Consider the following 21,236-nt stretch of genomic DNA (forward strand, 5'->3'; position numbering starts at 1 on the left):
CCCAGATTGGACTGTCCCGATACTCCGACCAAAACGACCCAAACAGTCACCCAGACCCTTACCTCAATACCCTTACTCACTAAGGAAACTCTTAGAACAGTGATGGGCCGAGTTAAATCAGGTTCACCTGCGGACCCGTGTCCCCCAAGGGTCTTTAAACAAGCATGGTTAGGGCTAGAGGACGACATACTATCACTCCTGAATAGCTCGCTCATAACTGGACAGGTTCCATCCAACTTCAAGGAGGCTCGTCTGATTCCCCTCCTGAAAAAGGCAGGGGCTGATACCAAGATCCTGAAAAATTACAGGCCCATTTCACAGTTACCGTTCCTAGCAAAAATCCTGGAACAACACGTATTGCCCACTCTCTCTCAACATCTAGAAAATAACTCTCTACTAGAGCCCAACCAGGCTTGTTTCTGGGCCCACCATAGCACGGAATTGGTCATGCTTTCCGTGCTGGACGACCTGAGACTTAAAGCGGACAGGAAAAACCCATGTGCCCTGGTTCTGCTAGACCTCTCCGCGGCATTCGATACGGTCAAGCATGACCTATTGTTGTCGCGGATGTGGGACCTTGGTATTCAGGGCACCGCCCATGCCTGGCTGACATCCTTCCTGGAGTCACGGGTCCAGAGAGTGCAATTGGCTAACCTGGTATCGGAGGCAGTAGGTATCACATGCGGAGTCCCTCAGGGCTCGGCATTATCACCTTTATTGTTCAATGCCTACCTGCAACCTCTCATCTCAACATTAAATCAGATGGACTGCAGTATATACAACTATGCCGACGATACGCAGATTATTATTCAAATTGACAACTGTCCAATGGCATACCAGAGAATGCAGAACATTCTAAAATTCACCGTGAACTGGATGACGACCAACTCATTAAAAATAAATCCCGATAAGACCGAGGTGTTGGCGATCACTACGGCATCGAGCCCCTGGAACGACCTCCTCTGGCCTACCGAATTAGGGCCATCCCCAATACCAGCTGAAGCAGTAAAAAGCTTGGGCCTGATTATCGATGCAAACCTCACCATGTCTGCCCAAGTCTCAGCTGTAGTGGGTACTTGTGTGGGGCTAATGAGGCAATTGCGCAAACTATCCCCTATCCTGACGGTAGACACGCTTAGAAGAGCAGTATCAGCACTGATCCTGGCACGCCTGGATTACGGCAACGTTCTGTATGACAATATCCCTCAAAAATTGTCGAGCAGACTGCAGATAGTCATGAACGACGCCGCCAGACTGATCTTCAACAAACCTAGAAGGACTCAGGCTACTCCCCTCCTCCATAAACTCCATTGGCTGCCGGTGAAACAACGGGACAAATTCAAGGGCCTATGCATAACGCATAAAGCACTGTACGGACAAGCCCCAAAATATATCAAGAAACGTTTAGTTCCATACGCCCCAAGCAGGAATTTACGATCAGCAGACGCTGCTCTACTGATTTGTCCGCGTTTTAAGCTATCCTCCTTTGGAGGGCGCACGTTTTCCCATACAATTCCCAGTGCATGGAACAAACTGCCAGAGAGCCTGCGCAAAGAAACAAACCTCTTATCTTTCAGGAAAAAGCTAAAAACGGTGCTGTTTCAGGAGGCCTGGGGTAATGCCTAACTCTCTCCCCTCTAGTATGGGGCTCACTCTCTGCAAAGCGCTTAGAGACCCCTGGGTGATAAGGCGCTATAGAAATCTAACATACAATACAATACAATACTTGCCTTAGGGAAAATGCTGGATAGGCTGGTATTTAGAATTACTATTCCAAATCCAAAGGGGTGCTTGCCTCAGGGAAAATGCTGGGTAGTGGTAGTGTTTTAAATTACTATTCCAATACAAAATGGGTGCTTGACCCAGGGAAAATGCTGGTTAGTGTTGTTGTTTTAAATTAACATTCCAACACCCAAGGGGTGCTTGACTCAGAGAAAATGCTGGATAGTGTTGTTGTTTTAAATTACTATTCCAACTCCAAAGGGATGCTTGCCTCTTGGAAAATGCTGGATAGTGGTAGTGTTTTAAATTACTATTCAAACTCCAAAAGGAAGGGGTGCTTGCCTCCTGGAAAATGCTGGACAGTGGTAGTGTTTTAAACTACTATTCCAACTCCAAAGGGGTGCTTGCCTCAGGGAAAAGGCTGGATAGTGTTCTTGTTTTAAATTACTATTGCAAGTCCACAGGGGTGCTTGCCTCAGGGACAATGCTGGATAGTGCTAGTATTTAAAATTACTATTCCAACTCCAAAGGGGTGCTACCCTCAGTGAAAATGCTGGATAGTAGTAGTGTTTTAAATTACTATTCCAACTCCAAAGAGGTGCTTGCCTCAGGGAAAATGCTGGATAGTGTTCTTGTTTTAAATTACTATTGCAACTCCAAAGGGGTGCTTGCCTCAGGAACAATGCTGGATAGTGCTAGTATTTACAATTACCATTCAAACTCCAAAGGGGTGCTTGCCTCAGGAACAATGCTGGATAGTGCTAGTATTTAAAATTACTATTCCAACTCCAAAGGGGTGCTTGCCTCAGGGAAAATGCTAGATAGTGCTGTTTTTTTAAAATTACTATTCCGAATCCAAAGGGGTGCTTGCCTCAGGGAAAATGCTGGATAGTGTGGTTGTTTTAAATTACTATTCAATCAATCAATCAATCAGTGACACTTATAGAGCGCGCTACATACCCGTAGGGTCTCAAGGCGCTGGGGGGGGGTGCCGCTACTGCTCGAACAGCCAGGTCTTCAGCTTCTTCCTGAAGGAGAGGTGGTCTTGGGTCAGGCGCAGGTCGGTCGGGAGGGAGTTCCAGGTCTTGGCGGCCAGGTAGGAGAAGGACCTTCCTCCTGTAGTCGCTCTTCGGATGCGGGGGACGGCGGCGAGGGCGTGGTTGGCTGATCGGAGGTGGCGTTTGGGAGCGTAGAAGTTGACTCGGCTGTACACCTTTGGAGGCTATTCAAACTCCAAAGGTGTACGTGCCTCAGGGAAAATGCTGAGTTTTGCTGTTATTTAAAATTACTATTCCAAATCCAAAGGAGTGCTTGCCTCAGGGAAAATGCTGGATAGTGGTAGTGTTTTAAATTACTATTCCAACTCCAAAGGGGGGCTTGCCTCAGGGAAAATGCTGGATAGTGTTCTTGTTTTAAATTACTATTGCAACTCCAAAGGGGTGCTTGCCTCAGGGAAAATGCTGGATAGTGCTATTATTTAAAATTACTATTCCAACTCCAAAGGGGTACTTGCCTCAGGGAAAATGCGGGATAGTGTAGTTGTTTTAAATTACTATTCCAACTCCAAAGGAGTACTTGCCTGAGAAAAAATGCTGGATAGTGCTATTATTTAAAAATACTATTCCAACTCCAAAGGGGTACTTGCCTTAGGGAACATTCTGGATAGTGTTGGTATTTAAAATTACTATTCCAACTCCAAAGGGGTACTTGCCTCAGGGAAAATGCAGGATAGTGTCGTTGTTTTAAATTAGTATTCCAACTCCAAATGGGTACTTGCCTCAGGGAAAATGTGGGATAGTGTCGTTGTTTTAAATTAGTATTCCAACTCCAAATGGGTACTTGCCTCAGGAAAAATGTTGGATAGTGCAAATATTTAAAAATACTATTCGAACTCCAAAGGGGTACTTGCCTCACGGAAAATGCTGGATAGTGTTGGTATTTAAAATTACTATTCCAACTCCAAAGGGGTACTTGCCTCAGGGAAATTGCTGGATAGTGGTAGTGTTTTAAATTACTATTCAAACTCCAAAGGGTTGCTTGCCTCATGGAAAATGCTGGATAGTGTTGTTGTTTTAGATTACTATTCCATCTCCAAATGAGTACTTGCCTCAGGGAACATGCTGGATAGGCTGTTATTTAGAATTACTATTCCAAATCCAAAGGGGTACTTGGCTCAGGAAAAATGCTGGATAGTGCTATTATTTAAAAATACTATTCCAACTCCAAAGGGGTACTTGCCTCAGGGAACATTCTGGATAGTGTTGGTATTTAAAATTACTATTCCAAATCCAAAGGAGTGCTTGCCTCAGGGAAAATGCTGGATAGTTGTAGTGTTTTAAATTACTATTCCAACTCCAAAGGGGGGTTTGCCTCAGGGAAAATGCTGGATAGTGTTCTTGTTTTAAATTACTATTGCAACTCCAAAGGGGTGCTTGCCTCAGGGAAAATGCTGGATAGTGCTATTATTTAAAATTACTATTCCAACTCCAAAGGGGTACTTGCCTCAGGGAAAATGCGGGATAGTGTAGTTGTTTTAAATTACTATTCCAACTCCAAAGGAGTACTTGACTGAAGAAAAATGCTGGATAGTGCTATTATTTAAAAATACTATTCCAACTCCAAAGGGGTACTTGCCTCAGGGAACATTCTGGATAGTGTTGGTATTTAAAATTACTATTCCAACTCCAAAGGGGTACTTGCCTCAGGGAAAATGCAGGATAGTGTCGTTGTTTTAAATTAGTATTCCAACTCCAAAGGGGTACTTGCCTCAGGGAAAATGCGGGATAGTGTAGTTGTTTTAAATTACTATTCCAACTCCAAAATAATACTTGCCTCAGGAAAAATGCTGGATAGTGCAAATATTTAAAAATACTATTCAAACTCCAAAGGGGTACTTGCCTCATGGAAAGTGCTGGATAGTGTTGGTATTTAAAATTACTATTCCAACTCCAAAGGGGTACTTGCCTCAGGGAAAATGCTGGATAGTGGTAGTGTTTTAAATTACTATTCAAACTCCAAAGGGTTGCTTGCCTCATGGAAAATGCTGGATAGTGTTGTTGTTTTAGATTACTATTCCATCTCCAAATGAGTACTTGCCTCAGGGAATATGCTGGATAGGCTGTTATTTAGAATTACTATTCCAAATCCAAAGGGGTACTTGGCTCAGGAAAAATGCTGGATAGTGCTATTATTTAAAAATACTATTCCAACTCCAAAGGGGTACTTGCCTCAGGGAAAATGCAGGATAGTGTCGTTGTTTTAAATTAGTATTCCAACTCCAAAGGGGTACTTGCCCCAGGGAAAATGCGGGATAGTGCAGTTGTTTTAAATTGCTATTCCAACTCCAAAGGAGTACTTGCCTCAGGAAAAATGCTGGATAGTGCAAATATTTAAAAATACTATTCGAACTCCAAAGGGGTACTTGCCTCAGGGAAAATGCTGGATAGTGTTGGTATTTAGAATTACTATTCCAACTCCAAAGGGGTACTTGCCTCAGGGAAAATGCTGGATAGTGGTAGTGTTTTAAATTACTATTCCAACTCCAAAAGGGTGTTTGCCTCAGGGAAAATGCTGGATAGTGTTGTTTTAAATTACTATTCCAACATCCAAGGGTTGCTTGACTCAGGGTAAATGCTGGAGTGTGTTGTTGTTTTAAATTACTATTCAAACTCCAAAGGGTTGCTTGCCTCATGGTAAATGCTGGATAGTGTTGTTGTTTTAGATTACTGTTCCATCTCCAAAGGGGTACTTGCCTTAGGGAACATGCTGGATAGGCAGTTATTTAGAATTACTATTCCAAATCCAAAGGGGTGCTTGCCTCAGAGAAAATGCTGGGTAGTGGTAGTGTTTTAAATTACTATTCCAACCCAAAATGGGTGCTTGACCCATGGAAAATGCTGGATAGTGTTGTTGTTTTAAATTACTATTCCAACACAAAATGAGTGCCTGACCCAGGGAAAATGCTGGATAGTGTTGTTGTTTTAAATTACTATTCCAACACCAAAGGGCTGCTTGCCTCAGGGAAAATGCTGGATAGTGAGGTTGTTTTACATTACTATTCCAACAACAAAGGGGTGCTTGCCTCAGGGAAAATGCTGGATAGTGCTGTTATTTAAAATTACTATTCCAAATCCAAAGGAGTGCTTGCATCAGGGAACATGCTGGATAGTGTTGTTGTTTTAAATTACTATTCCAATTCCAAAGGGGTGCTTGCCTCAGTGGAAATTCTGGATAGGAGTAGTGTTTTAAATTACTATTCCAACTCCAAAGAGGTGCTTGCCTCAAGGAAAATGCTGGATAGTGGTATTGTTTTAAATTACTATTCCAACACCCACGGGGTGCTTGAGTCAGAGAAAATGCTGGATAGTGTTGTTGTTTTAAATTACTATTCCAACTCCAAAGGGGTGCTTGTCTCAGGGAAAATGCTAGATAGTGCTGTTTTTTTTAAATTACTATTCCGAATCCAAAGGGGTGCTTGCCTCAGGGAAAATGCTGGATAGTGTGGTTGTTTTAAATTACTATTCAAAATCCAAAGGTGTACGTGCCTCAGGGAAAATGCTGAGTTTTGCTGTTATTTAAAATTACTATTCCAAATCCAAAGGAGTGCTTGCCTCAGGGAAAATGCTGGATAGTGGTAGTGTTTTAAATTACTATTCCAACTCCAAAGGGGGGCTTGCCTCAGGGAAAATGCTGGATAGTGTTCTTGTTTTAAATTACTATTGCAACTCCAAAGGGGTGCTTGCCTCAGGAACAATGCTGGATAGTGCTAGTATTTAAAATTACTATTCCAACTCCAAAGGGGTGCTTGCCTCAGGAACAATGCTGGATAGTGCTAGTATTTAAAATTACTATTCCAACTCCAAAGGGGTGCTTGCCTAAGGGAAAATGCTGGGTAGTGGTAGTGTTTTAAATTACTATTCCAACCACAAAGGGGTGCTTGACTCAGGGTAAATGCTGGAGTGTGTTGTTGTTTTAAATTACTGTTCAAAATCCAAAGGGATGCTTGCCTCATGGAAAATGCTGGATAGTGTTGTTGTTTTAGATTACTATTCCATCTCCAAAGGGGTACTTGCCTTAGGGAAAATGCTGGGTAGTGGTAGTGTTTTAAATTACTATTCCAATACAAAATGGGTGCTTGACCCAGGGAAAGTGCTGGTTAGTGTTGTTGTTTTAAATTAACATTCCAACACCCAAGGGGTACTTGACTTAGAGAAAATGCTGGATAGTGTTGTTGTTTTAAATTACTATTCCAACTCCAAAGGGATGCTTGCCTCTTGAAAAATGCTGGATAGTGGTTGCGTTTGAAGTTACTATTCCAACTCCAAAGGGGTGCTTGCCTCAGGGAAAATGCTGGATAGTGTGGTTGTTTTAAATTACTATTCAAATACCCAAGGGGTGCTTGACTCAGAGAAAATGCTGGATAGTGTTGTTGTTTTAAATTACTAATCCAACTCCAAAGGGATGCTTGCCTTTTGGAAAATGCTGGATAGTGGTAGTGTTTTAAATTACTATTCCAACTCCAAAAGGAAGGGGTGCTTGCCTCCTGGAAAATGCTGGATAGTGGTAGTGTTTTAAACTACTATTCCAACTCCAAAGGGGTGCTTGCCTCAGGGAAAATGCTGGATAGTGTTCTTGTTTTAAATTACTATTGCAACTCCAAAGGGGTGCTTGCCTCAGGGACAATGCTGGATAGTGCTAGTATTTAAAATTACTATTCCAACTCCAAAGGGGTGCTTGCCTCAGGGAAAATGCTGGATAGTGTTGGTATTTAAAATTACTCTAACAACTCCAAAGGGGTGCTTGCCTCAGGGAAAATGCTGGGTAGTGGTAGTGTTTTAAATTACTATTCCAACTACAAAGAGGTGCTTGCCTCAGGGAAAATGCTGGATATTGTTTGGGTTTACAATTATTATTCCAACTCCAAAGGGGTGCTTGCCTCAGGGAAAATGCAGGATAGTGTAGTTGTTTTACATTACTATTCCAACTCCATAGGAGTACTTGCCTCAGGGAAAATGCTGGATAGTGCTATTATTTAAAATTACTATTCCAACTCCAAATGGGTGCTTGCCTCAGGGAAAATGCTGGATAGTGTGGTTGTTTTGAATTACTATTCCAACTCCAAAGGGGTGCTTGCCTCAGGGAAAATGCTGGATAGTGCTAATATTTAAAATTACTATTCAAACTCCAAAGGGGTGCTTGCCTCAGGGAAAATGCTGGATATTGTTGGTATTTAAAATTACTCTTCCAACTCCAAAGGGGTGCTTTCCTCGGGGAAAATGCTGGGTAGTGGTAGTGTTTTAAATTACTATTCCAACTACAAGGAGGTGCTTGCCTCAAGGAAAATGCTGGATATTGTTTGGGTTTACAATTACTATTCCAACTCCAAAGGAGTACTTGCCTCAGGGAAAATGCTGGATAGTGAGGTTGTTTTAAATAACTATTCCAACTCCAATGGGGTGCTTGCCTCAAGGAAAATGCAGGATAGTGTAGTTGTTTTAAATTACTATATCAACTCCAAAGGAGTACTTGCCTCAGGGAAAATGCTGGTTAGTGCTATTATTTAAAATTACTATTCCAACTCCAAATGGGTGCTTGCCTCAGGGAAAATGCTGGGTAATGGAAGTGTTTTAAATTACTATTCCAACTACAAAGAGGTGCTTGCCTCAGGGAAAATGCTGGATATTGTTTGGGTTTACAATTATTATTCCAACTCCAAAAGGGTGCCTGCCTCAGGGAAAATGCTGGATAGTGTGGTTGTTTTAAATTAGTCTTCCAACTCCAAAGGGGTGCTGGCCTCAGGGAAAATGCAGGATAGTGTAGTTGTTTTAAATTACTATTCCAACTCCAAAGGAGTACTTGCCTCAGGGAAAATGCTGGATAGTGCTATTATTTAAAATTAATATCCAACTCCAAATGGTACTTGCCTCAGGGAAAATGCTGGATAGTGTAGTTGTTTCAAATTACTATTCCAAATCCAAAGGAATACTTGCCTCAGGAAAAATGCTGGATAGTGCTATTATTTAAAAATAAATACTATTGCCAACTCCAAAGGGGTACTTGCCTCAGGGAAAATGCTGGATAGTGTTGGTATTTAAAATTCCTATTCCAACTCCAAAGGAGTACATGCCTCAGGAAAAATGCTGGATAGGCTGGTATTTAGAATTACTATTCCAAATCCAAAGGGGTGCTTGCCTCAGGGAAAATGCTGGGTAGTGGTAGTGTTTTAAATTACTATTCCAACTCCAAAGGGGTACTTGCCTCAGGGAAAATGCTGAGTTTTGCTGTTATTTAAAATTACTATTCAAAATCCAAAGGAGTGCTTGCCTCAGGGAAAATGCTTGATAGTTGCAGTGTTTTAAATTACTATTCCAACTCCAAAGGGGTGCTTGCCTCAGGGAAAATGCTGGATAGTGTTGGTATTTAAAATTACTATTCCAACTCGAAAGGGATTCCTGCATCAGGGGAAATGCTGGATAGTGATAGTGTTTTAAATTACTATTCCAACACCAAAGGGGTGCTTGCCTCAGGGAAAATGCTGGGTAGTGGTAGTGTTTTAAATGACTATTCTAACACAAAATGGGTGCCTGACCCAGGGAAAATGCTGGATAGTGTTGTTGTTTTAAATTACTATTCCAACACCAAAGGGCTGCTTGCCTTGTGGTAAATATATAATTAAATACCTGTTCTATTTTTCGGAATAATTAATTAACAGATAGCTCAATAAATAAGAGTCAGGATTCGAGGTATCTTGAGTTTGCAGGTTTTAATACAGGCATAAAGGACAGGAACAGGACAACCTGCACGGGAATAGGATGGCAGGGCCCGGCAGCTGCCGGGGCAGGATCTGGGATGAGTGCGCTAACTTTTAATAACAGTGCACAAGTATATATAGTTAAAACAATTGCATTGCAGTACATACAGTAGGCGTAGCAGTGGGCGGGGTTCGTAGCAGTCGCGAAAGATAAGGCATAAAGTGGGTGTAACAAGAGGTGTGTACAGGGCGTATACATAGACATGTGATGTAAACGTAACAGAATATGTCATAAATGGGGCGGAAACATGGAGGGGGCTACCTAAGGAACCGGGACCTCTGACCTAGTGGTGCGCGCAAGCTGGCAATGACGTGTTACTAGGAGGAACTGGGGGCTATGACTTCTGCGCTAGAAGAGGAGACTAAAGTCTGGAGAGTCAGAGCGACATGTACCTAAACATTATCTAGTATCTGATGTTTAGAGAACATGTTGATAGAATCCAAAAGTTATCAGGGCAAAGGCTAACAGACTCTAAGACTGGTGCATGCATTATTCTACATGTAGTGCGTGTTGAGGAATATTAAATGACCATTAATACAGTATTTCTCTCACATGGAGACGTAAAGGCTAGACTATGACTGAAACTATTGATGCGAGTTAGTAGCTTAGGAATGCAGAGAAAGAGGGCTGAACTGATAACTAGAATCATAACATACTCTTGGCAGACTGGGAGGCAGAACCAGGCCGAGCCGGGCACTGTGAGGCAGGAAGTAAGTGAAGGGTCAGGGATGCAGGTGGGGGCTGTATCGCTCCTCAGTGAGGGTTCAGGAGACAGGAGCTGAATCTGAGTGTCCGGGCCCTTTTGAGGCCTAGAAACGGGGACAATTCAATGAATTAACGTGCACACTGTAAAACGTGGCAACGTAGGTTTACATAGGCCTAATACTCGTAGCTTTCACGAGAACTGGAAACTGGCATACTAGAGTTGCGTCTTTAATCGATCATATGGAATACATATGCATATTAATCATTCACATATAACATAAGATAGGGAACACGTAGGGACACAGAACATGGCAAAATTTACTTTTCCACATTCCCTCCTTGTCACTACGTTTCCATCAGGAAACATCAATATTCATGATACCATCTATCATTTCATACAGTATCATTTGCTCGTCTCGAATTGTCTTGGAACGGGACTTAGGACTAGGACTTGGAATACAGGATGTAGCACAGATGCCGCAGGGCCACATTGCAAACAGAGGCAGCAACTGAAAACGATCATTACTGCTATACCTAGGAATGACAATACTTTCCATCCCCAGGCAGAAATTATACTCCAGAGCCAACCGGACCATGTCCAGGTGCCTGGATTCTGGTGTAACTGATGGGCAGTTTTATGAAGTCTGGTTATAGCTGATTAAACAGACGGCGCGTTATTAGGAATGAAAATGCAGCAACTAGATCCGATGACTCTACATGCTCCTCCTCTATCGGCCAGTATGACGTCAAGAACGAGACGATTTTGGAGCACGACAAATCTCATAGCAGATTGCTCTTCGGTTAAGTTACCTAGAGCAGAAGTAGTCTCATTCACTACTGCTTCAAGGGTTCTGGTTAACCTACGGATTAGCTTACTATTCTGGACAGGGCCTATAAAGAAGAAAAATCCTTTATTGAAATCTTGATACTGTTCTAGAGCAGTTTCAGTTTGATCGACAATTGGGGACTCGACCTCCCTTCTATGTCTGACGTGTACTAGATGTGTGTTTCTATGATAATCGGATGGGGCTAGAAAAACTGGTGGCAGTAGGAAGGCAATGTAACATGTTCCATCCCAATCGAGGGGCAGACGAACATATGCGGTCTGACCACAAACAAAATATGAATGACGTGAGGCTTTGAAAATAGATTTCCCACTGTCACTATACTTGACAATAGTAGTACAATCACTATGTCCTACATGTGCGGAACCATTCTTTCGGACACATAATTCGCCTTTGACTGGTAGTACTGAAATAGCAGGTAAATCTGGAGTAGTATCAGACTGAACATTCAGGACCATAAAATTCGAAGAATAGTTACCTAAATCATAAACTTCATTTTCTAGATCTAACCCTATTCTATGGGTAAGACCTTGCTTGTCTGAAAAACATGTACTGTTCAGAAGGGACATATCAGTTGAAGATGACGTTAACGTGGACCATGCTCCACACGACCCATTATGTGAAAATGGATAAGGAAAGAGTGGCAGAACTCCCTTCGGTGTCTGAAAAGGGGGGAGTCGACCACACACCCAACAATTAGTGGCATTGCTGGTCTGGTGTGAATAGTGCAACATTCTGATGAATGTGTTATTGCGCATAGCAAGACGATAGGATAGCTCGTGAGGAGGCAGATCACTGAATGTGTGCTCTACTGTGGCATTAGAAAACTTATTTACATGAGAAATTGGAAAACATAAATGCAATGCATAACTTGTGCAGGTAACCATCAAACTCAAAAATAGAAGAAAACATAGAATAATGATACATCTGATAGAGTTTTGACTAACTCTCTCACTATGGGGGTCTATCTCATACATGTCAGAAACCTGTCTAACCGTTTCACCCGAGGGGGACTTAGACAATTAAACTGGCTGACTTATTTTACTAGACCGGAGCTTCTGTTTATACTCCTGCTGCGGAGTTTCCTCTAACAGGGGAGGCTTGGAATCAAAGTTTGTAGCGGGACAGTCCTTAGAAATAGGGCAGTTTTTAAAGTTCTGGCAGTCCTTAAAAATGTTCTTGGCAAAAGTCTTTTCTCGGAGTCCATGAAACTTCTTGACGTGAGACAGGTGCACCCACCCCTTGCGGCCTTCCAGCTTCACGGCCGTGCGGGTGGTCAGAAGGACAAGTTGAGGCAGTTTCCAGCGGGGCTCCAGCGGACTTGAACGATCAAAATTCCTCACAATGACTAGGTCGCCTGGAATGACCTCATGCGGTTTCACCTCGGTATTGTCTGGAAATGCGGCGGCAACCTGTGAACGACAAGAGTGTAGGGCAGACATCAAGGAAGCTAGGTAATCTGTCAGCATATTACTGGAAACATCTGTAATACTTCGGGGTCTAGGTGTACCCCACATGTTCGGGGGGCGGCCGAATACGACCTCATAAGGGGACAGACCTGATCTGGAATGTGCGACCATGCGCATATAAAATAGAGCGACTGGCAGGGCTACTAGCCAGTCTACACCTTTCTCTTTACAGACTTTAGCAATGCGGATTTTTAATGTCTGGTTATGTCTCTCTACGAGACTGGCTGCTTCAGGATGGCGTACACAATGAAACTTCCACTGGTACCCTAACAGAAGGGACACATGCTTCATGAGTTCAGATGAGAATGGCTGGCCGTTATCAGAATACACGACCCTAGGCAGTCCATAACGGGGAAAGAATTCACGAACCAGCTGCTTGGCAGTGGTCGCGGCTGTGTAATCTGGGACTGGATATGCCTCTGTCCACCTGGACAAAGCGCATACAACTACAAGGACATACTTGAAACCTCGACATCGCTCCATCTGAATATAATCCATCTGGAGGACCTCAAAAGGGTGGTCAGGAGGCTGGAATCCCCCTTGTTCCACCGGGACACTTTTACCTGGATTAAACTGACAACATATCATACAGGTACGGACTTTCTGCTTGGCTGCAGCTCGTAAATGCTTGTTGAACCAAATGTTCTGGATACTGTCTAACATGGCTTTTTCTCCTAGATGTGCAGGACTATGTGCGGTATGAATAATGACTTGGACCATCGAGTCGGGGAGAAACCATGTGGCTTTTCCCTTCGTCAACCATCCCTGATCTGTCTGGACCCCTCCTTGTTCGGACCATTTCTTGATTTCATCGGGAGTAGCATGTGACTGGATATCTATGACATCTTGAGTGGGGTCCTTAACTGTCATACATGTAGTCGGATCTGGAGTGTGTGTCAGTGTCGTGTTCACTGGAATGTCTGGAGTCTGAGCTGTGAGCTTAGCTGTTCGATCTGCTAGATCGTTACCTTGGGAAATAATGTCAGTGACTTTCGTATGTGCTTTGCACTTCATGATAGCGATAGCTGTCGGTAAATGTATTGCATCTAACAGAGCTTGAATGAGGAGACCATGCTGAATCTTGGTTCCATGAGAAGTCATAAAACCTCTTTCTTGCCAGAGCACTCCAAAGTCGTGTACGACTCCGAATGCATAACGTGAATCTGTGTATATGTTAACTTTCAGGTTCTTGGCACGTATGCAGGCTTGGGTCAGAGCGACTAGCTCTGCTGCTTGAGCGGACAGGGTGTCAATACGATGTGTCTCTATAACCTCAGTCTCAGTAGTCACTGCATACGCGGCTACTAGTTCTCCTGTACTTGTTCTCATACATGAACCATCCACATAAAGTGTCAGGTCGGAATCTGGTAATGGAATGTCTGTCAAGTCTTGTCTTGGCTTTGTCATGGTGTTAACTATTTCCACACAATCATGTGTGGCAGGATTTGAAGTAACTGACGGTAATAGTGTAGCAGGATTTAGAACGTTGCAGCGTCTGATTTCTATGTGTGGCTGGAACAGTGTCAATTCATAACCTGTTAAACGTGCAATTGTCAAGTGCTGAGTCTTTGTTCGGTTTAAAAGAACTTCCACGGAGTGTGGAACTTGTACTGTCAGGGAGTGTCCTAATACTATGGAATCACTTTGTCTGATAGCTAGTGCTGTGGCTGCAACTGACTTGAGGCACGCAGGCAGAGCCTGGGCTACTGGATCTAATGTGCTTGAAAAATAAGCACAGGGCTTGTATTGTCCTGCTTGATCTTGTGTGAGAACAGATAATGCTGTACCTTCACGTTCTGTGACAAAAAGTGTAAAAGGCTTACTGTAGTTCGGTGTTGCTAGAACAGGTGCTTGACATAAGGCTTTCTTTAACTCATTAAAAACAAGTGTATGTTCAGATGTCCAAGGGAGGACAGTCGATACGGCTGCCTCCTGTGTCGTTAACTGTATCAGTGGCTTGGCTAGAAATGCATACTGAGGAATCCATTGTCTGCAGTAAGAAGTGAGGCCAATAAAAGCTCGTACCTCCTTCTGGGTCTTGGGCTGAGGAAGACTCGCTATTAACTGGATACGGTCAGGTGTCAACTGCCTACCCCTCTTGGACAGTAAGTGGCCTAAGTAGATCACTTGCTGGACACAGAATTGAAGCTTCGAAGGGGACACCTTGTGCCCCATCTCGGCTAGGAAATACAGGACTGTAAGTGACGCACGCTCGCAGTCATGTTCAGAACGGGCTGTGATCAGTAGATCATCGACATACTGGAGCAGGGCAGTGTCAGTTGGCATGTGAATATTGTCTAGTTGTCTCTTAAGTGCTTGACTGTAAATACTAGGACTTTCTGTGAAACCTTGAGGAGCTCGTGTAAATTTATAGCTCCTTCCATTTAAACAGAATCCGAAAAGGAACTGGCTGTCTGGATGAATGGGGACACTGAAAAATGCGTTCTTGAGGTCTATGACAGTGAAAAATGTGGCTTCAGAATCAATGGCTGTCAATAGGGAAGAAATATCTGGAACAACTGGGTACTGGGGTATGATACATTTATTAAGTTCTCGAAGGTCAATCACTAATCGATATACTGGGGGTGCATTTGGATCAGTACGTTTCATGACTGGAATGATAGGAGAATTACATACATTGGAGTCAGTTTCTACAACCACTCCTTGAGCAATGAGCTTGTCAATAATTTTGGATAAGGCCGCTACAGCCTCAGGTGGCAATCTGTACTGTCTGATTCGTGGTAACACTACACCTGGTTTCAGAGTCACACGATGGGGTGTGATTTGCATAAAACCAACATCAGTTGGACCTTGTGCCCATAGATGCTGCGGGACATTCAGTAATCTTGGATCAAAATCACGTAATACATAGTGACCCTTAAAGTCACGTAAGAACAAACGTATTCCTTCTGGGGAGCAGCAAATAACTGCACCTAATTCTTTCAATGTCTTAATACCTAACAAATTTTCTGGACATGATTTCGTAAGTAACAAATCAGTAGTTCGGGACAATGGACCTACTTCTAGAGTAACTGGTTTGGAAATCTCGTTAACTATTGGCTTTCCTGAAAATCCAAGGGAAACATTTCTAGAGCCTGAGAGCGGAGCCCCTGGAACCTCGTCATGACTGATTGTAGTCCTACTTGCCCCTGTATCAATCAGAAACTTTCTATCTTTCCCTAATACTTGACTGTGAACATAGGGACCCTCTTGATCTACAGGTATCTCGATGAGAGGCAAGCCTACCTCCCTCTCTAGGCTGTTTCATGAATACTGCTGGTACTCCGGATACTCGGACTGTGCATACTGGTACATTTGCTGTGTAACATGCTGTGTTGCAGCAATAGGCTGCGGTACTGTAACTGTCTGTTGTGCATTCTGTGGTGACTGAGAAGTCTGTGAAACTTGTTCTTGTCTAGGCGGACGTGGTCTTTCTTTAGTCTTACCGGTAGCTATGTTGTGTTTCAGAACTGCACACTCGTTTATAAAATGACCTGGCTGTTTACAGTAATTGCAGGTCCCTTTAACAGGAACTGCAGGATGACTGGCTTGATTCGGACCCCTCTTCTGACTGTCCTGTGGAACAGATTGTGCAACTAATACTTTCATTTTCGTGTCTTTCATACGTTTCCTTTCGTGATCTTGCTCTTCTCTGATTCTATTCTGGTGGTACTGAAGCATCTGAAGCATTTGGGACGGGGTATTAGCTTGCCAGGTACTTTCGACTTTCAGGACTCGGTTTTTAACTTGTGGACTTGAATTCTCGACTAGTTTAGTAACAAAAAGATGAGGGTATGACTCACTACTCGTCTTCAAACCACTGTTAATACTAAAACATTTCTCGAATCTAGAATAAAAATCACTAGTATCTTCGTCTGGTTTCTGTTTACAGGCTGAGATTGCATCCCAGTCTTCCTTTTTCGTGGCTAGTAATCTTGGCAAGACCTGTATTAACAGTTCAGGTAATTCTTTACATTTGTCTCCTAGACCGGTACCTGGTACACGTGTATTATCTTCAGCTTCTAGAGCCGTCCAATCTATCTTTTTCTCTCCCACCTCCCATTCTTTTTCCTTGAGTTTTTCATATATGCCCGCAGGCAACAGGACCTTTAACATTTTAATTATATCTGGATACGTATATTCTCCCATACGGAGCATGTCTTTTAATTCTCGATGGAACCCTGCTGGATCTTTATCGTGACAGGGAATTAACTTCTTCATCTCTAAGAGTTCCATTTTTGTAATCGGGGTGTAAACAAATACTCGTTCTAGATCACCACCCGTTGTCCTAACTGGGTGTACTTCTCGTAACGGATGCTGTCTGTCTATATAAAATGGTTTACTTTCTGGAGGTGAGACGTGAACAAAATGCGGATTCAGAAACGTTCGGTATTTGTGGCGCTGTTCTAGAATGATACTAATTAAATCGGTACCTAGACCTTTCCATCTATACTGGAGTAACTCGTTCAGAACATCATGTAACGGACCTGGATCAGAATGCTGACCCTCATACAGTGTAATGAGGTGTTGGATCATATACATACCCACCAGTCGCTGCTCGGCTGGGGGCAGTTTCAGAAACATTTGTGCCACTATTTCGTCTGGAAAAGTGGTAGAATCAGTAGCCCATCGGACTGCTGATCGGGCTAGTTCTTGTTCATGCATAGTACTAAGTTCACTATAACCGATTCGTGATTTCAGAATGTGATCGGTAGCTTGAAATACTTGTTCTAGAGAACACTGTTCTGGTGCTGGAAAAGGAACAGTTTTCTTGGATTCTAGACATGAATGTCGGTCGGAAAGTCTAGTTCTACCTACATACGCTATTCTGGAAGGATTCTCATCGTCTACCTCTTCAGTAGAAGAGTCGTTTTCCTTCTCGCTTACTTGTGCTGCTTTGCGTTTCTCGTGTAACCTTATTATTTCCTTACAAATTTTCTTGTACATACTCTCTATACAACTGAGTGTCCTGTGTCTCCCCTCAGCTATATGATCACTCCATTTTGTCAGAGCTCTCATTTCGGTCGGATCTTTAGTCGGATAATCTTGTTCCCTTATTAGACAATTAATTAAAAACTTTAATAGCATGAGCTGAATCTCGGCTTTCCTTAAAGACATAACTTCGCCAATACTTTCTGGATCTGTTCCTGTACGAATGAAACGATATATTCTGTCTAGATCTTCTTTCATATTCGGTAGGGTGTCCAAATACTCGGTCACCCGTCTTACACGCAATGAATATATAACCATATTATCATCGCCTGGGACTGGATCATAACGGCATTCGGTAAGAGCTCGTCTGATATCTGCAACGGACTGATGTTTGGGCGTACGCTGTAACGCACGTTCATGTAACTCGACTGACGTTACACGTTTGTGTGGCGGCGGGGTTCCCGGAGGACCTCCCCCCGCGGCCTCTAAACTGGAATCGTCGACTGATACTCTTCGTGCTGGCAGAGTGACCGATGTAGCGGGTACTTGTAATGTAGGCTGGACCGGGGGTACCGCAACAGGTGCCCCGGTGGCTGGAGGAGCAGAAATTACATTATTTACAGGAGCTGGCGGAACAGGATTTGCATATTCTGGGACTGTGTCGTCCAAATAGGACGAGAGAAAAATATCAGCTGCGGTCGGTTTATGACGTAGCTTGGTCGGAACTAATGGTGGCGGGAAATTACTGGATGCCTCCGGGGTTGCTTTTGGCAAGCCCTCGGCAAGAAGAGGATACATACCCTTAATAAGGGCATTCCTCTGTCTGTCTGACTGTTCGGTTTTAACTCGTTCACCTATTTCGATTAATTCCCTTTCTTGGGCTCTTTCTGTGGATTCTCTACTTAATTCTGACTTTCTGATTTCTTTTTCGGTTCTTTTATGAGATTCTTTGCGCCATAACTCGATGGCATCTTTCTGTGACTGCCTGGCTTTCTTTTTCCATAATGCTTCTTCTACTCGCATGATGCACTCGGCATCCCATGTGCCTGATACAGGCCATCTATACTTTTCTTCTAATTCCTTGGTGTACTCCACCCATAAATCTAGATATAATATGGCACTTATGCCATGCTTATGATACATAAAATGACCTGGACTGTCCCTAGGCGGGACAGGAACTGCTTCCTCGAGCAGACCTTTTCTAGTTCTTAACTGACGTAACTTGGAGAACAGAGGCATGACGTAAACTGGGATCTGGACACAGTACAATACACAATGAACACAATAATGACTTGAGACTGATCACTCATACCACGACATTGAAAACACATGAAATAACATTAAAATAACAGTTCGGACAGAAACATTACCTGGAATACTTGAAAACAGAAACACATGAATTTCTCGAGAACAGAACTTACTAGAATTACTAGATGCACTGCTGAAACAGTACGAAACATACCGGTCCCATAAAGAGACACGTCAGGACCCGCATCCACCTAGGTGGACACTTCGTGTTGGATTTGCGTACCCAAACCCACGGACCAGAGACAAATTAATTGACCCTGTCTAGATACTACCCCAGCAACGGTACTCACCGGGCAGCAAGAACGGAAGGCCTCGGACTGGACTGGACTGCTACGACGACGGACGGACGAACTTCGGACTTCAGTTACGGGTGGGCCTCCGGATACCTCGGACCTTGGACTCTCGGCTTGGGCTCTGGTCGGGACTCGCCGCGTTCCTTCACCGCCTCGTCTGGATGCTGGACCGCAACCTCCGTCTCCTCCGTGGGCCTGAGGGATACTTGAAGCAGAAATATCTGCACGTGCACGGTATGGTTCCGTCACGGCTGCAGAGGGTCAGGGGGCTTGCGTGGCTTCTCCGGCGCGTGGGGAAAGGGCAAGTCCCTATTCGGGTGCCATTATGTGGTAAATAAATAATTAAATACCTGTTCTATTTTTCGGAATAATTAATTAACAGATAGCTCAATAAATAAGAGTCAGGATTCGAGGTATCTTGAGTTTGCAGGTTTTAATACAGGCATAAAGGACAGGAACAGGACAACCTGCACGGGAATAGGATGGCAGGGCCCGGCAGCTGCCGGGGCAGGATCTGGGATGAGCGCGCTAACTTTTAATAACAGTGCACAAGTATATATAGTTAAAACAATTGCATTGCAGTATATACAGTAGGCGTAGCAGTGGGCGGGGTTCGTAGCAGTCGCGAAAGATAAGGCATAAAGTGGGTGTAACAAGAGGTGTGTACAGGGCGTATACATAGACATGTGATGTAAACGTAACAGAATATGTCATAAATGGGGCGGAAACATGGAGGGGGCTACCTAAGGAGCCGGGACCTCTGACCTAGTGGTGCGCGCAAGCTGGCAATGACGTGTTACTAGGAGGAACTGGGGGCTATGACTTCTGCGCTAGAAGAGGAGACTAAAGTCTGGAGAGTCAGAGCGACATGTACCTAAACATTATCTAGTATCTGATGTTTAGAGAACATGTTGATAGAATCCAAAAGTTATCAGGGCAAAGGCTAACAGACTCTAAGACTGGTGCATGCATTATTCTACATGTAGTGCGTGTTGAGGAATATTAAATGACCATTAATACAGTATTTCTCTCACATGGAGACGTAAAGGCTAGACTATGACTGAAACTATTGATGCGATTCAGTAGCTTAGGAATGCAGAGAAAGAGGGCTGAACTGATAACTAGAATCATAACATACTCTTGGCAGACTGGGAGGCAGAACCAGGCCGAGCCGGGCACTGTGAGGCAGGAAGTAAGTGAAGGGTCAGGGATGCAGGTGGGGGCTGTATCGCTCCTCAGTGAGGGTTCAGGAGACAGGAGCTGAATCTGAGTGTCCGGGCCCTTTTGAGGCCTAGAAACAGGGACAATTCAATGAATTAACGTGCACACTGTAAAACGTGGCAACGTAGGTTTACATAGGCCTAATACTCGTAGCTTTCACGAGAACTGGAAACTGGCATACTAGAGTTGGACACAACTGGAATTGCGTCTTTAATCGATCATATGGAATACATATGCATATTAATCATTCACATATAACATAAGATAGGGAACACGTAGGGACACAGAACATGGCAAAATTTACTTTTCCACAGCCTCAGGGAAAATGCTGGATAGTGATGTTGTTTTACATTACTATTCCAACACCAAAGGGGTGCTTGCCTCAGGGAAAATGCTGGATAGTGCTGTTATTTAAAATTACTATTCCAAATCCAAAGGAGTGCTTGCATCAGGGAACATGCTGGATAGTGTTGTTGTTTTAAATTACTATTCCAATTCCAAAGGGGTACTTGCCTCAGTGAAATTGCTGGATAGTAGTAGTGTTTAAAATTACTATTCCAACTCCAAAGAGGTGCTTGCCTCAGGGAAAATGCTGGATAGTGTTGTTGTTTTAAATTACTGTTCAAAATCCAAAGGGATGCTTGCCTCAGGAACAATGCTGGATAGTGCTAGTATTTAAAATGACTATTCCAACTCCAAAGGGGTGCTTGCCTAAGGGAAAATGCTGGGTAGTGGTAGTGTTTTAAATTACTATTCCAACCACAAAGGGGTGCTTGACTCAGGGTAAATGCTGGAGTGTGTTGTTGTTTTAAATTACTGTTCAAAATCCAAAGGGATGCTTGCCTCATGGAAAATGCTGGATAGTGTTGTTGTTTTAGATTACTATTCCATCTCCAAAGGGGTACTTGCCTTAGGGAAAATGCTGGATAG

The sequence above is a fragment of the Lissotriton helveticus genome, chromosome 9, assembly GCF_964261635.1.
Source record: "Lissotriton helveticus chromosome 9, aLisHel1.1, whole genome shotgun sequence".
NCBI classification, from domain to species: domain Eukaryota; kingdom Metazoa; phylum Chordata; class Amphibia; order Caudata; family Salamandridae; genus Lissotriton; species Lissotriton helveticus.